This window comes from Rhinolophus sinicus, linkage group LG17 (genome assembly GCF_036562045.2).
Source record: "Rhinolophus sinicus isolate RSC01 linkage group LG17, ASM3656204v1, whole genome shotgun sequence".
NCBI classification, from domain to species: Eukaryota; Metazoa; Chordata; class Mammalia; order Chiroptera; family Rhinolophidae; genus Rhinolophus; species Rhinolophus sinicus.
In genome coordinates, this window is record NC_133766.1 from 17,145,675 (window position 1) to 17,162,817 (window position 17,143).

Genomic DNA, 17,143 nt, shown 5'->3' on the forward strand with positions numbered 1-17,143 from the left:
CGTAACACCTGCACCCCCCAATACTCTTCTTGATGATGGTTTCATGGGTTCCAACCTCCAGTTCTGGTGGCTCGGTCCACTTTCTGGCCATGATAGCTGCCCTCCCCATCCTTCAAAACTTTGCTCTCAGTTCCTTGGCAGAAGATTAGGACATCACATGGTGACTAGCATTTTCTGAATCACGGAATGGAAAGAAACAATACACACAGAGGCAGCACACAGGGCCTGTGTTGGGAGCCTAGATAACAACATGGCATGGGAAGTGATTCATCCTGGACGAGGGCAGTACAACGCTCATCTTCTCTGGTGACTAATGGGGCTTCTCAGACAGAGGGCAGCCCCAGGCCCCTCCCAGGCACACCACGGAGCGCAGCATCTGGGGCTGCCAGGGGCTGCCAGAGAGGTGTCTGGGGAGGGAGCAGACAGTGGCTGGAGACAGAGAAGGTGAAAGAATGGAAGACCCAGGTTGGGGGAATTAGGGGAAGGAAGTAGGTAGACAGCTATGGGGAGGCTGTGGTCAGCCTCTCCTGAAAACTAGGAAACAAGCTCTGATTTCTCCACTCCACACACCAGAAACACACCCCAGAGCCCACAAGGTACAGGAGACACGTCAGAATGGACCTAATAAATAATTAAGATGCTTGGGTGCTTACCAAGCCCTTGACATGTGCTATCCCACTTCACCCTCCCAACAGCCCTATGAGAACATCAGTGAACCCATTTGCGGATGAGAAAATTCTGTGCATAAACATAAACTTACCCAAGGTCATATAACCATTAATGAGAATTCTAACCCAAGTCATCAGTTTCAGAATCTGCACAGAAATGCTCCTATAGTCCAGGCACTGCCCTTCACATACATTATGTGGTTTAATCCTCACAGCAACAATACAAAGAAAGGATTATAATCCCCATTTTAAGGATGGGAAAATTGAGGCTCAGAGAGGTTAAGTATGTTGCCTGAAGTCACACAGCTGTTAAGTGGTGAAGTAGGGACTCACCCAGGTCTGCCTGACTCCAAAGTCCATGATCTTTTCCATGACATCTGTGTTCTCATCCTTTTCTGGGGCAGTGTCCCTTTTTCCTGAGTCTTCTGCACCCCCAGCCCCAGCCAATTGGATTGGCTAGAGCTTGACTTAATCATAGTAGCCTCTTGGTTGTTCTAGACAAGGGCCTCCCTTGTTGGAGAAGGAGGGGAGAGGTTGTGCCCAGGGCTGATGGGACAAGGTCCCCAGGTGGACTTTGAGAGTTTTGTGCAGGTGGGAAGGATGATGGAGGGGGTGCAGAGCTGTCTGGCCAGCAGGTCCAATGGCACTCACCTGGCTGTTTATCAAAATCCCGTTTTAGAAAACATACAGGCCAGGAGCAGTAGCGGTCTGGGTGAGGGTGTGGAGGGTGACTCTAAGGGGCAGCAAGGGCTGAGAAGCCGTCACCACACCCAGTGCTACACTTCACCCATGGACCACCTCCCTCTGGGGTCAGCCAGAAACTAGCAGGTAAAAATGGGATCCCAAACTCCCAGTCCGCAAACTGTGTAGATAGATTAGACATTGATTTTTCTTGGCTGGATTAATTGCTATTGTTTTTCTCAAAGTTGATGTGTTTAAGTGAGGCATGTATTCTCTAGTTTGCCACAGGCCCCACCATTCCCCATTGCCTTGTACCCTCCCATTCAGTCACGTTACCATGTTTCTGTGGCTCCTAAAGAGACTGGAGTTTGAGATTCTTGAGATAAGACGTAATTTGGTGTCAGCATGTAGCCTGGGATAAAAATACATTGCCTCCTAGACCAAAGTGAGAACACTGAATCACTGGGAAGTTATAGTCAAGTCCTCATTGGGCAGCTGCTCCTGGAACAGAGTTAGTTGTAGCCAGAGCAGAGCCCAGAGTTTATTGCAGTTTTCGCTTCTCTGGGACCTGGACCTTGCCCTGTGTATTAGTTTCCTGTGGCTGCTGTAACAAACTACCATAAACTTAGCGGCTTAAAACAATATCAATTTATGATGTTACAATTCTGGAGGCCAGATCTCCAAAAGGAGTCTCACTGGACTCCTTAAATTCAAGGTGTCTAGGGGACTGCATTTTCTCTGGGGAGAATCTGTGTGCTTGCCTCCTCCAGCTTCTGGAGGCCATCTGCTTTCCTCGACTCCTGCCCCTTCCTTGCAGGACTCCAGCCAGGCTTCTGTCATCACTTTTCCTACCACTCTCTGACCATCCTGCCTCCCTTTTACAAGGACCCATGTGATTCTTTGTGGGGCTCATGTGCATAACCCAGGATCCTCCCTATCTCAAGAGCCTTAACTTAATCACACCTGCACAGTCCCTTTTGCCATATTCACAGGTTCCAGGGACCAGAATGGGTCCATCTTTGGGAGGTCATTATTCTCTCTGTCATATTCTAGTACAGGAGGGCTGGGAGTCACGGTCAGAGGGCAGCAAGACCAGGGCTCCAGCGGGATGGGCATCCTGGGTCCTCCTAGCCTGGCTGGACCACAGCCTAGACCCACCTGTCCTGTCCCAGAGCATAGCCACCCCACACAACCAGTCATCTGAGCAGAGGCCCAGGCAGCACACTTCCAAGCTTTGCACCCCAGGGCCAATCTCTGACCCTGGCAGCATGACCTGCCCTGTTACCCTCAGCTGTATGCCTCCCCCAGCCTAACACGGGGGTCACCCAGAGTCTTCCTACCCCCCAAGGGAGTGCATCATAGAAGACCAGCCCTGGTGTCACAGAGATGGGTAAGATAGATGTCGTGATCATCCCCGTGTAAGGAGGGGGAAACAAGCTCAGCACGGCCCGCACTGTTTCAGGCAGTTCTGGCAAGAACAGAAGCACATGCAAAACGGGCTGAAGGGTTTGATGAACAAACTACATACAGAAATGTGGGCAGAGTCGGGGAACCAACAAGGGCTGGTGTTGCCATCCGAGGCCTGATGGGACGAAGAAAGGGGCAGTTGCCAGGATCTGGGTGTGTTGTAGCTGTGGGAGAAAGCTGCCTGTGAGAGGCTGTGTGTGCGTGGGGGTGGGGGTGGGGGGTCTTTGGGAGGGAAAGCAGTCAATGCCATAGCCCAGCCCAGTAGGGAGGGAGTCGCGTCTATGGACACTGGGACCTCACTCTCCTCTCATCCAGCTGAATCAGCCAGAGGAGCGGGAGAAGTTCACCTGTGCACTTCCCAGGGCCCAGAGCAAAGCTGGGAAGGATGGGGTGAGCTGGGGATGGGGGGACAGATGGAGAGCAGAGCAAGCATCTTCCTCTAGGTTGTAGGATCAGGGCAGAGCTGGCTTCTCACTGGTTCTTATTAACACAAAGGAAGAGATTTCTAGCAGGGGACAGACACCTGGAGACAGTTTGGCTTTTTGCCTTTCAAGTGATTTCATGCTGCAGAGTCCTTACTCCAGCTTTCCCACCAATGCCCCCGCCCCACAGAAAGCCACCTCTGGCTTCAGGTTGCCCACCCAACACCACTGCTGGGTGTGAGCTCAGTTAATCCAAACCGGACCTCGTTTCATCTGGATCCAGGCATATCTAGAGAGCAAACTCTGCAGCCAACAGTACCTTATAAAATCAAACCGTGTAGCTCACATCGAAGAGCTGGCTCGAGATTACCTGTTACTTTGGGTCATTTCAGTCAGATGCCCACACTTGTGGAAAAGCAAGCCGTGAGTCTGTTGTTTTACATGCTTGGAGTTAAGAGTTGGGGACTGTCATGGGGAAATGCAGTGTGAAAACGCCCAGACCCATAGGTAGGACATGTAAATAAACATCCTTGGCCTTCCCAAGTTAGGGATTGTTTTATTGGGCCTGGCTTCAAAGGGGGCCAGAGGCCGTTGGTGGGGAGGGAGGAGAATCTTCCTTCTCTTGGTGCGTTTCATGCTGGCATTGTTTCTCCAAGTAGGGATGACTTCCGAACTCCTGGTGTTCAGGGCTGCCTGGGACTCACTGCCACCCTCATCCCCACCCCCCACCCTCAACCTCTGCTACTTTGTAATGTTGACAGGCCTTCCCTGGGCGGACAGGTGAGGATGCAGGGTGGGATGGGAAGAGGAACAGGCTACAAAGGGACTGCACGTCTGCAGCTCCCTCCTGGGACCTGCAAACCTGTTATTTCGCATTCCTTTGGCAGGTCACTAACTGCCCTGTGCCTGCTGATCTGCCACCTGCTTCTTTCCCATCTCTCGGAACATTTTTCTACCCCACCACTAACGTGAGCTTCTCCTATGTCCAAACTTCCCATCTTCCAGGACTCCCACTCAGCGGACAGTCCCGGGCCAAGGAGGCCACTTATTGCCCCGCTTCCCCTGGGACGAAGGCTGGGTCTTGTACCCGTCCTGGACTGGGGCAGGCAGGTTAGCTCAGCAGATTGAAGAGTTGGAATAAAGAGATCCCGGGGTGACTGACAGGCCGATGTTATACCCAGCAGAAAAGCCCCGCTGTGCCCAGAGCCAGTCACTGGTGCCATCTCAGGGTGCCCAGGGACACTCACTCCATTCCTGACAAAACCCCGAAAAGACCCACAGTATCTAGGAGGGTGGGCCTGGCTGTGACCTCCCAGATGAACCCCTGCCCAGTTCCTGTCCAGCTGGGCTCAGGAGCACCAGGCCAGGAGCTGCCCCAAACGCCCAGGGCTGCCCTGGCCGTCATTCTCACCTGGGGACAGTCCCCAGAGGCACAGCAGCACCTTGCATGTGGACAGCACTTGACAGTTTTCAAAGCACCCCAGTGTGACCCCACAAGGAAGGCTGGGCACAGGTTAGGAAACAGGCACTTCCCTGGGGCCCCCAGGGTCCCGTGCTGGTGTGGGAGCCAGAAGCAGAGTGTGTTTTCGGACTCCGAGGCAAGGGCTCTTTCCTTCAGAAGGCGGGACTTCCTGGTGTTGGTCACACATCTGGGATCCCCAACATTCTCTCGTCTGAGAGCCAAGGAAGCGCCGGTCTCTTGTTCCCAGTCTTCCCACTTGGCTCTCATGAGACTCTTGGCCCTGAGCAGCCCTGGGCACTGCTGTCCCCAACTAACAGCAGACAGTGGCCTCGGGGCTGGAGTCGTGCAGTGACATGTCCACTGCGGCACCTCCCTCCTCCCAAGGCCCCTGCTTGAGGACCTGGAGGATCATTTGAACAGAGGAAGCTGTAGGCTTAGGACAGGCTCAAGGTTTGCTAATCTTTGAGGTCACAGAAGCACATTCTTCAAATGCAAGCTGACCTAGCGGCCCAATGCAGTTGGAAGAACAAACCTAAAAGTGACTGCCATGTGGTCAGGCTGGGCTCTGCTTCCCCCGCACCCCACGCCCCAGTCCCATTCCTGACCTAGGCAGGCAACCCCTCCCTCCCAGGCCCCACGGCCATCTGCAAGGAACCCCATGTCACTTCACGCACTGTTTTTATAAACCCTCCCAAAGTCCTCCAGGGGGAGCTCTCCCTGCATTTGGGGGCTGTGCCTGTTCTGGTCCAGTACCCTCTCTCTGCTAGCCAGAGCCCAGAAACCCCATTTGGGGCATCCCCCTCAGTACGCCAGGCCGTGGTAGGAGGATGACAGGGAGTAAGGGGCAAGGGACAGCTTTCTGATTCTTCTCCCCTAGAAATCCCGCCTGGAGCCCCCCCAGTGTCCGTTCCCCTGGAGCTCCAGGTCGGTTGGTCAGGGCCGTAGAACAAGTGTCCAGAGGGAGGAAAAGGCGAAATGACTGTGCACATGAGGAGCTCCTAGTCTGATGGGGAGAGTGAGGGTGTGCGTGCGCACACACACGGACACGCGTGCGTGCTCAGTAGCCAGTCCTAAGAGGAAATCCCATGTAAGCAAGCCCAGATGCCTCCAGCTGTGCAAAGCAACACAGCCTGAAGAGTGGGTAGCAGGAGTAAAGGCAGCGGCAGGGGGGCAGCTCAGGCAGGTCAATCTGGACGTCCTCAAGGGAGAGGCATGCAGGGAGAGAGGAAGATGCCTGAGGCTGCCCCACTACCAGGAAGGCAGGTGATACACCCCAACCAGGGCCAGCCAGGCCCAAGAGAATGCCAGGCAGACCGTGCTTGGTGCCCAGGGTGGGGTGGGGGCCCTTCACGCAGGTGTTCCCGGAGGTGGTGGTTTCTGTCCAGGTGGGTGAGGGGACAGTGGGGGCCAGGCAGCCAGCCAGAGGGGACCCACAAGCAAAGTCATCAGTTTGGGGAGGAACCAGCTTGTACCCAACCCCTGGAACATAGTAAATGTTAAATTAATGAAGTTTGAGTGAAAGGAGGAAAGGAGATAGGCACGGAGGGAAGGAACGGATCCGTTTTACTGAATAATTTCATCCTTGAGGGAGGAAAAGAAACAAAAACAATCATCAATAAAGTTTTTTTTTCTAATTGAATAATTTTACTGAATAAACTGTTTCAAGCTTATAAACATGAAACCCTTTAAAAGAGACAGTGAGATGAGTTTTGGACAGATGAGTGCAAGGAGCTTCCTGTCCTGTGTCACCGCTCCTGACAGGTTCTGAATAAGAGCCTCACCTCCCGACCCCCATCACCTTCCCTGGAGCTGCAATAACCCAGTGACAAAGGCTTCCTAGAACAGTCACCTCCTCTCCCACCCGCATAGCTGGGAGCCTCGTGAACTAGACAGGTGGGCAGGACCCTGAGCTTCCTGTGAGGACAGGCCCAGGTGCCCCGGCAGGCAGTGACTCTCAGGTCTGGAATGCAAAGCTCTCAGGACCCCCCTTCCCTGGGGCTCAGCTCAGGGGCCTGCTATCCCTCACACCTCATTCCTCCCCAGTGCAGGAAAGCCCTTGTCTACCTGGGAGCCTGTACGAGCCATCAACCACCTGAGGCCACTCCCAACACTGCCTGATGGGACAGACCCATGTCCTCCTCTGAGCCCTAGGCTCAGAGCTTCCTTGGAGCTACAAGGTTTAACTGTGAACGCTGTTTACCACCTTTCAGAACTGGCTGGGTCAGGCCCTTTGCTGTCAGATGGCAAACCAGGGGATTAGGTCACACCAGGGTGCTCTAAGTGCAAGAAGGCTGTGACGTACCTTACAGAAAAAGTACGTGCTTGGAAAGCGTCATTCTCGTGTAAAAGGTTATGTATTTACTGGTAGGCTGTATCTTCTGGGCCCACCCTGTCGGCTGCAGCTCCTTTGGCTGGACTCAGGGGGAATGGGCAAACAAGAGTGTCTGAGGCAGGGGTGGGGTGTGCAGTCATGTGTCTGCTCTAGGGTGGGAGAAGGGCGTCCCAACAGACCTGGGGGCCTGGCACAGAAGTGAGAGCTAACAAAGCCATGCAGACTTTGGCCTCAGCGTCAGGTCTAACATGGCCCTGCTATATCCTCGCCCCCCCTTTAAACACAGTGAAACTTCTGCAGAGCTGCTGGGGGCTCCCCGGCCCCTGCTCATGACCTTAGGGGATGGCCCTGATGGAGCAGGCAGCAAGTGGAGGGAGGCTGTGGCTGTAGGACACCTGTTCCCTGGCCTGCCCTCATAAAGCACTCCCCCCTTCTGGCCCCATCCCCAGATGTTTGCACCCCTTCCCCACTGAAAACAGTGATCCTGGCTGTTACCCACCTTACAAAAGACAGACTGCTCCCACTGCCTGCCCAGCACACCTGTCCTCACACCCGTTCATGTCAGGGTCCCAGGAGGAGCAGAGGGGACCCCAGTTCTCACAGTCTAAAGCCCTGAGCCCTGCAAGGAGGCTTGCTGGGCTGGGGGTATGGAGTTACGATAAGGTCTTGGGCCTGAGCCCCACAGTCACCACTTTGTCTAATTGGTGTGAAGTGGGCCTCTGTGACCCAGGCTGAGAACCAACTCACCCCACTTGCTTTCTGTGGGGAAACCACATTCTGAGTCCTGAACCCCCAGCTCTCAGAGACGTGAGCGTCCAAGATTGGTGGTAACTCGGGTGCTGAGAAGAGGGCACGAGTCACAGCCCAAAACCCATGGTAGCTGCTCTGCTGGCTTTGAGGCCCTCTGTGGGCACCACCCCCAACTGCTCTCCGGAGCCTCCAGAACAGCTCTCTCACCCCTCTGTCCTCTGCAGCTTCCGTCACCCTCCCAATGTCTGCTGCCAGGGACCATAAGACCCAGCACATCGCTGGGCAGACGGAGCTTTGAAAACACAATTGATCGTCACTATTCTTGGATTTCCTATTTGCAAATCACCTACCCACTGAAACTTGTTATCCCCAAACCAATACTCGGGGCTCTTTCATGGTCCTTCATGGATATATGCGGCATGGCGAAAATTTGAGTTGTCTGAGCAGACAGTCCCCGCTGAGGTCACAAGGTGACGCTCTGCCTTCTCGTTTCAGCTCACACACTGGGAACAAGTGTCCTCTTCACAGTCTAGTTAGTGCCATGCTTTTCAAATTCCTGTGCTTTTTGGTGGTGGTTTCGCAGGGTGGTGCTGAAGGGCTGGCTGTCTGCTATTCCTCCACACGAGAAGGCTGTGCTGTGCGTTACGGAGAAAAGATGAGTGTTGGGCAAGCTTATTTCAGACACGCATTGCAGGGCCGTGGGCTATGAGATCAGCATTAATGAACGAACAATATGTATTAAATAAAGTGTCTTTAAACAGAAACAAACACAGAACAAGGCTAGGTATTGATCAGTTGCCGAAACGTTTGTGTCCGGAGGCTAGCGGGAGGCTAGCCCTGTATTTCCCAGAGGGACAACGGTTCAACATATGCCAGTTCAGTGTTCCCAGAGACTTTATAGAACATGGCTACCACGAGGAATGAGAATCAACATACGGGTGTATTCTTGGGCCCACCTGGATCCAGCATATCAGGCTTTCCTGGGCATGGGCCCTGGCAGCTGTGTTTCTCAAGGCTCCACAGGTGATTCTAATGTAGGGCCTGGGTGGGGGCCACGAGATACCCCAAAGCACCGAGGTTAGACCTGCTGGGCCTGGGTAGTCAAGGTGGCGATCTTGAAACAACCTTCTCACATAACTGGGAGGTGATGTGCATGTAGTGTGACGTGGAGAAATGACCGTAAGATTGACTAGGTGTTAGGGATCTGAAGTCTGGGTGACCACAGGCAAGTCATCGAATGTTCACGGCCTCCATTTCCCATCCATCACATGAAGATAGTAACCCCTGTGCGTGGTGGGGTTTTGCTCTGACATTCGGACGTGTCTTGTGGTCTGAGGTGCCAGAGTCCACTGGCATCTATAGAGGAAGAACTTGTCCCAAGATAAAAGGTAGATGATCTTGGCCAAGAGTGACGAGCACATTCCTAGGGACAGAAAGGAGGAGAGACAGCTTTGGGGACCACTGGGTACTGGCCACTCAGGTCAGCCTCTAGCCTTAGGAAGGCCACTTGCCCAAGAATCTTGGTGAGACCCATGGAGCTCAGGGCCACCAGCGCTGGAACTGACACGTGGCCCTGGGTAGAGGCAGGACATATCACCTCAAGGGAGGGCACCGTGTACCGTGGCTGTCTGGCTCCGTCTGTGGGAACCGTACCTACATAGGCCACATCCCACCCACCCTGCCCCTCCCTGCCCCCTGATGTCACACCTTCTCAAGCTTTGGGGTCACTGAGGGCAGCTACTGCAGATGTCACCTCCAGAGTTGAAGCTGAGAGGCAAGGACCTAGCTCCTGAACTCAGGTAGGATGCTTCCTGGGACGATTCCAGAGGAGAAACCCAGAGTCCCAGGCAGGCACGAAGCCCCAGAAAGACTGTCAGCTTCTGTTAATGTGACCATTTTGAAGCCCAGACTTGCATGGCTGGGGGGGTCCCAGATGTTTGAAAATCAACTGAGCTGGTAACTATGGAGGATTTTGAAAAGGTGCAAAAAGAGCCTGCAGAACATAAAGGTGTTTTATATCAGTCCTTTCAGAAACGCCCCCAGGCAGGGCGGCATTCTCCGTGAACGGGAACCTGCGGGATGGAGGGGGCATCTCTGCAGTGAGGCCGGCCAGGTGGAAGAGGTGTGCCCATTGACCTGTCCAAGGACAAATTGGCCCTTCTTTCTCAGGGTCGAGCAGTAACCACCCACCTAGGAGCTTAGAAAACAATGGCTTTTGATCTCCCCTGAGCCCAGTGCACAAAGGGCCTCCAGAGGCCAGAAATGTTCTGGCCCACCTGACACTGACGTCAGAGAATCCTGAAAATGTATTGTGGAGGTGGCAACTGCAGGAGACGCCACCCCCCCAGGGCGAGTGGGACAAAAAAGAGAAGCGTTTGGAATTATTAAAACTTGGAAACAGGGGAGAGACCAGAACAGGGTGGGACCCAGACATCTGAGGTGGGGACACCTGCCGGCCATCTCCAGGTGGGTGAGGTGCCACGAAGTTCGTATTACTACTGTTGGAAAACTGCAAACTGGATTTAGCTGCCGCTGTGGGAAGGAACTGTTGTTGCTGAGGATGAAGTACTGCTGTTGGAGCCACTCCCAGAGGGAGGGTGACAGGAAAGAGCGGGTCTCTCCCTCCAGCTTTCGTGTCCTCTTCTAGCGCCTCCTACTGGCCGAATCTAGCGGAGCAGCCGGCAAAGCCACAAGTCGTTTGCCCAGTCTCAGCCCAGCACCACAGAAGGGAGATGAGAAGGAAGACTAACACGCCCATGAGCTGGAGCTGGAGCCTGTTCTAGTGCACGTGTGTGCACACACACACAGATGCACACACACACATGCAGAGACACACACATACACACATACATACACACAGATACACAGAGATATACCCGTACACAGATACACACATACATACACACACAGATACACAGACACACACAGATACACAGACACAGATATAAACAGACACACAGAGAGATACACACAGACACACATGCACACACAGATACACACAGAACATACACACAAAGACACACACACAGGTAACAGACACACACACGTGCGCGCAGGACTATTAGCCGACTGGATTGTGGGTCCTGTTCCTTGGGTGTAGAGCTGTCAGCAAACCTCAGGGCCCTGACCGGCAGGCAAGCCACTGATTCTGAACCACCAGCTCCTGGGCCCCATGAGCACCCCACCCCCAAACAGCTCCTGGTTTGAGACCCTTCAACCAAAAGGAAGCTCAAAGTTCTGCATTCTGGAGGGCCATCTGGGCATTTGCAGGAGGACACGTCGACAGTTCCTGCCCTGCTGTCCTGGAGGAGAGTCCCAGGATCTCAGAGAAAAGCAAGCTTTGCATTAAACTGCTTGGCACACAGGAGACTCCATGGAACTCCTTTTCCAAAAGCAGGTCCACACTAAAAACATTCTTCTGGTCTCCATTTAAATGTCACCACCTCGGAGAGACCTTCCCAGCCCACTCTGTCTAAGTAGGTCCCTCTGCCACCCTATTGTTTCCTATCACTGTGCGTTGTCACTTCGTTCAGGGCTGGTGTCATGGTATACAATTCTATTTTCTGATGGTTTGTTTATTGCCCGTGTAGATAGCTGACTCACAAGGGGTGGGGCATGCTGGCTCTTTCACCATGGCACTCAGGACCTGGCCTAGAGCCTGGCACATAGTAGGTCTCCGTAAGAGTTTGTCAGATGAATCAACTTAAAAATATAAAACGGTCCTAGATGAGTTGCAATAAATTGATGGATGGTGGCTCTATGAATTAGTGGTGTATGGGGCATAACAAACTCTAAGAATGTTGTGGGAGGCAGCTGCCCTCCTCTCCTCCAAACCATTTCCAAGACAGCAGGCAGAACTGTCTGCCCTCCGTGGTGTTTCTGCTGTGCTGTGGTCCTGCACACCCATGTGAATTAAGACCTACCCCAGGCTTCTCCCTCGTCACAGCTTCACCTCCTAGCCCTCAGAAGGCATTGCCCACATTGAATGCAAGAGCTGGTAGGACCCCATTCATTCCAAAGATGGCTGCACAGCATAGTCCCCTGGGGAACATTTAAAAACACCAGTTTGCCAGCCCTACCACTAGTTTCTGATCCGTTGAGGTCCCTAATTCAGTGGAGCATAGTGAGACTCCAGAAACTCAAGCTTCAATCCTGGCTCTGTGTGAACTGGGGAAGTTACTTAACCTGTCTGTGCCTCGATGTCTCACCTGTAAAATGGAAATAATAACCATCCCAACCTCAGGGGTTTGTTGCGAGGATCAAAGTCAACAATGTAAGTAAAGCTCTTGGTGTAACGCCTGACTCAGAGTAAATGCTGAATAAATGTAGCTATTATTGTAATTATTATCTCACCACGAGGTAGTGGCTGACGTGGGGCGAGCCTCCAAGCCTCCTGATCCTGGATCCAGTGTTCTTTCCAACACGTCACTCTGAATGTGCGCACAGCCTTCCCTCTGAGGCCATTCTCGGAGCTTGGCGAAGAGAACATGTGGCCATGGCCCTGGGACCCTTTCATCAAACCACGCGGAAGAGAGAACTGCACCTGACACCAAAGAGTGGATCCGACCCTTGGAGCACTGATAGCTGGAGAACACGGGAGTTCAGCAGTGCACCTTTTGGGTCCTTTCAGAAGCCCTCTGGCTGCTCCTGTTAGCATTTCATTGTGGAACTATTGGGAACCAAAAATAGAAGTTCTTAGAGGCGCTTAATCCTCCAGGCTTTATGAAACAGCTGCTGGAGAGTTCCGTGCATCAACCACGAGGGGGCACTATGATCCCATGCAAGTGGTTGCTGTTGGACTGGAACTGGTCAAAAGTTTCCATGACGATCCCAACACCCTTCAGCAACCTCATGCCCCAGCCTTGTCCTGCTCGGGACCCTGTGGCTGGGGATCCCTGCAGAGCATCAGCTCTTGGTCCTAGGGAAACCTCTTTGCAACTCAGCCCACTGCTCTCCTCCTTGGGGATCCTTAATAATTTAAGAGCAAGGACAGTTCTTGCATTTGTTTTTCCGCGTTTGTTTTCCTGGCTTCTTCCCCCTACCCCACCCCGCTGCCACAGCTTGGCGCAGTGCTGGACACATAGTAGGCATGCAGTGTGCATCTGTTTGGTTAGTGGATGGATATGGGAAATCGGTATAAATAATAAATTGTGGAAAGGAGATAAATTGAGCTTTGAGGGACTGGTGGGAGAAAGGGTTATGGCAGAAGGTTAAGGGGAGGGTCATGGCTAAATGGAAAAGGTGGGGGTGAGAGGGCTCAGAAAGGAAGGTGACAGTTCTCCTCTCCCAGCGCCCTCTGTTGGGACTCCCACACCCCAGACGCCTCCAGAACCTCCATCTATGGGAGTCCCCAGCCCTCTACTCATCCTAGAGGGGTGAGTGACAAGAGCAGGTTCTCAGGCAGGCTCTCGACTGAGCCGTGGGGGCGGGTTGGCAAGAACAAGGCTGTGGGCCTGGCTGGAGGGGAGGAGAGAGTCCAGAGCCAGAGGCACTGAAGACCTGGGCAGAGACCCAGACAGTCCAGCTGAGGCTTGGGACAGGCTCGGCACAACGGCACACCGATAATAGGCCTCTGGCAGCAAGGCTTTCCCTGGCTGGCAGTCTCTGAAGTGACGCACTGGACAGGACGGGGCAGCCAGAGGAGGACCTTGGTGGCCCCACAGGGTGGGGACAGGGGTAGCAATGCAGAGACTGACAGGGATGAATAGTCTGGGCCGGCTTCAGAGTAGTTGGTCCCCAGGAAGCCATGAGACGAGAGGCAGTTCAGCGAGCCCCTTGTGGCGGGCCAGCCGCCACAAGTCGATCGGTTCCCGAATGGGGGAGCGGGAATGAATAAAAGACACTCTCACATATGATGATGGCGATCTCGGACTCCAGTGATGCTGAAGCCACTGAGTTTATTTTACTGCACCTATATATGCAGTTTGAGTACGTGCAACTTAGCAACGAAAGTATGCATTATCTTAGCAACTGTAAATTCTTTAACTTTTACATAGGAGACACAAAATTCACTGAAACTCCCAAAAGTAATTATCTTATCAATTGCCCTGATAGGCATCAGCCTTCTGTGTCCGGGAACTGGCCGTTCCCACCACATTCCTGAGCAGCTTACAAGCTTCCCCCAGGTGCAGGCAGAGACAATTGCTCAGGGGGAGGAAACAGGTAGCATAAACCGAGCCATTCTCTAAAGCTTAGAGTTATCTGCAACCATGGCTCCCCACAGCCCCTGCCCAGCCCAGCTGGGGCAGGGTTTCCTTTCCTCCCAGCCTGAAGGCTTTCGGAGACTGTCCATGCTGGTTACCATCGGCTGTGGTGGTTGCCAGGGGAACCACTTACTATTTTTATACGTTCCCCACATGACAAGGCTGCAGAAAGGCCCAGGTGTGGTCAGTCTGGGAATGAGCCTGAAAGCGATGCCCGGTGGGCTCAGCTGGAGACATTGGCCAGAGGGTGGGAGCTGCTGTGATGCCCCAGAATGGAGCCTGGGATTCAGACCTACATCCCTGAGTGTAGACTGGGTGGAGGCTGCCAAGGAGAGGGGTGACTTGGGTATGGGAGCACCAATCCATTCACTCACTCATTCATTCATTTTATCAAACCAGGAGGTGCTGGGCATCGTGCCAGGTGGTGGAGAGACAGCTGAGAACAGGGCAAGTGCATGCCAGCCTGGTGGGAAGATGGACAAATTAAAGTATCATTACAGAGCAGTGGGATGGGTGCTGCCACAGAGGGGTGCTGGGCACCATCTTGGCAGGGAGGGGTCCAGGAAAGCTTCCTTGGTGAGATGATATCTACACCAAGATAAGGTTTTACGGGGGTGTGGGCAAGGAGGAAGAGCATTGCAGGCAGAGGGAACAGCACGTGCAAGGGCCCTGGGGGGACTGTGAGTAAGGCATGTTCTGGAACTGAAGTACTTACCTCCTGGAGTATGGGATAGGGTCCCACCCCAGGAGAAGTGACAGCTGGGCAGGGACCGAAACCATCAGGTGGAGTTGGGGGTGGGACAGCTGCAGCACAGTGGGTACACTCAGGCACATGTGGTATCAGGACGCTGGCAGTGCCCTGGGAGGAGAGGGGCAGGTTTCCCCGTTGCCCTTGGGACTCTGGGAGACTCTTCAGAACATCTGGGAAACTGGGAAGTCTGAGCTGTAGGAGGGAGATTCCACCAGGAGAGCTGTGTTACTGCTCGCAGTTACTGAGTCCAGTTACTGAGGAAGTAAACTTGTGTCTTTGCCTGGGTTTTCCCCAAAGCACAGACTGGGGTAGGGGCTTGTGTGCAGGGACGCACATTGGGAAGTGATGCATGGGGTCAGCTATAGGGGACTGGGAAAAATAAACCGAGAAGGAGGTTTTATTGAGCTGGTTACCCCTGTGTACAGCTGGGGCTCAGCCTCACCCAAGAGCCTCAGGAACCTGTAGAAAGAGCCTCAAGTTGTGGGGTTGGCTGCTAGCTCCAGCCTCTGTTGGTGAAGGCTGGTCCTGGGATGTTATCTCCATCGAATGGGAATGCCCCAGAATGGCTTAGAGCAGCTCGCTTGGCAGAGGAGCCCAGGGAAGAAAGCTGAATGTGGCTGACATTGCACCACATGTGCTGGACTGACAGGCTGTGGGGTGAAACGTAAAAGATGAGCAGCGCATTGTGTATTAAATAATTCTCCAGGCAATGAGTACATTTGGTGATTTGGTGTCCTGCAGGGCCAACCTCTGCCCGGTTGGTCAGTTTCCCCATGCAGTGGGGCAGCCTGCCCCGCCTCTCTGGAAAAGCTTGTGTAGTTTCAGACCTCTTTGAGCAAGGGCTTTATGCCCTGGAAGCAACCATCCTTCAGAGCAGGGCCAGCTGCATTCTCTGGGCCCTGCAGGTGATATCTGGTGATCACAGAGATCCCTGGGGAGAGCCTGGGGTCAGGCACCCACCGCCTTGCAGGGACTGGGCTCTGAGCATGGATGTCCAGCTTTGGCTGAATGCCAAGCATCTCAGGAGCCGACAAAGCCCTGGCAGGCCATGCTTTTTGGAGACTGGGGCTTTGAGAGCAGCCGTTTGAAGGAAGCCAATGCAGGGGTGAGGCTGCTCTATTCAGACCCTTATTTATTCTCCTGGAAGCTAAGGAAGTGGAAGAGATCCCCTGCAACAGGTGCCTGAAGAAGGACCTGAGGTGTCTGAGTCTGGGGCTCTTCTGTCCAGGATCAGGCTGGGACCTGGGCCAAATGCCTTTGATGACCTCACCTCTAGGACCGGGGTTGCTGGTCAGCCTCCTCTGCGTTCCCTTCTGCAGCCAGTCGGCTCCATCTCCCAGCTCTCGGGGACATACAATCCTTATCCTCCAGATAGGGACTGGGCTCTGTGCTCCTGGACTTGTTTCCTGCCATTAAGCCTCTTCTTCCCTGTGATGGCAGGGAGCTGGGTCCATGACACCTGCTGGGGAAGGTGCTGTGCAGTTGCAAGCTTGGGGAGCAAAGAAAGAAGGGTAGTGATCAGCACCGTGGGGTACAAGGAACATGAAGCAGGAGGCCCTCTGCTTCCCCTAAGAGAGACCGGAGGGGCCGCACCTCGCACGAAGGACTTCACAAATTACACCAGTATCAACCACACTCCAGTGCCCTGAGCACTGATTGTACATCAGGCATTGAGCTTCCTACCCCTGGGAGAGGTTGAACGTGAACTTGTGTGGGGTTGGGTGCTTCCACTCTCCCGCTGCCTTCCTTCAGCTTTCTCTTCTCCTGGGTAAAGAATCATAGGAATCATAGCGGCTTTCTTCCTATTTTATTCCAACGTGGCACATGGCCTTCACTCTGCCTGCAGCCCCCATGCTGGGAGGTGGCCTTGCCTCAGTGGCTGGTGCAGTTCAATCCCTCAGGTTCACTCAGGACTGAGGGATTTCCTGGGATACAGGACTTTCAGTGCAAAACCCAGAAAGTTTGGAAAGGTTGGCCACCCTAGGTGAGTGTCTGAGCTGGGCCTTCAAGGCTTTCCTGTTTGGAGAAGATAGGCTCATAAATAGGCAATTACAGCAAAGCAGGTGAGTGCTAAGCAACAGGGGACCCCAGAGGATGGGAAGGCTTCCTGGCAGAGGTGTATCTAGGCTGCCTTGTAAAGAGGATGTATATATAAGCCTATAAAGCAAAGAGAACATGCCAACTAGACAAGGGAGTCGGGCAAGAGGGCTGCAGGCTTTGGACTCCAGGGTTCTGTGTGTTTCATTTTTGGGTCCTGCATCTCAGGTGCAAATGAGGCAAGTCCCAAGGCCAGCCTGTGTCCCCCTGCCCTGAGCTGTACCCACTGAGTGTGAAGCTGTTCAGGCTGCCCAGGTTTTTGTGTGCTGTCCTGGCAAAGGCTGACCTGGAATCTCCAAATGAGATTCTG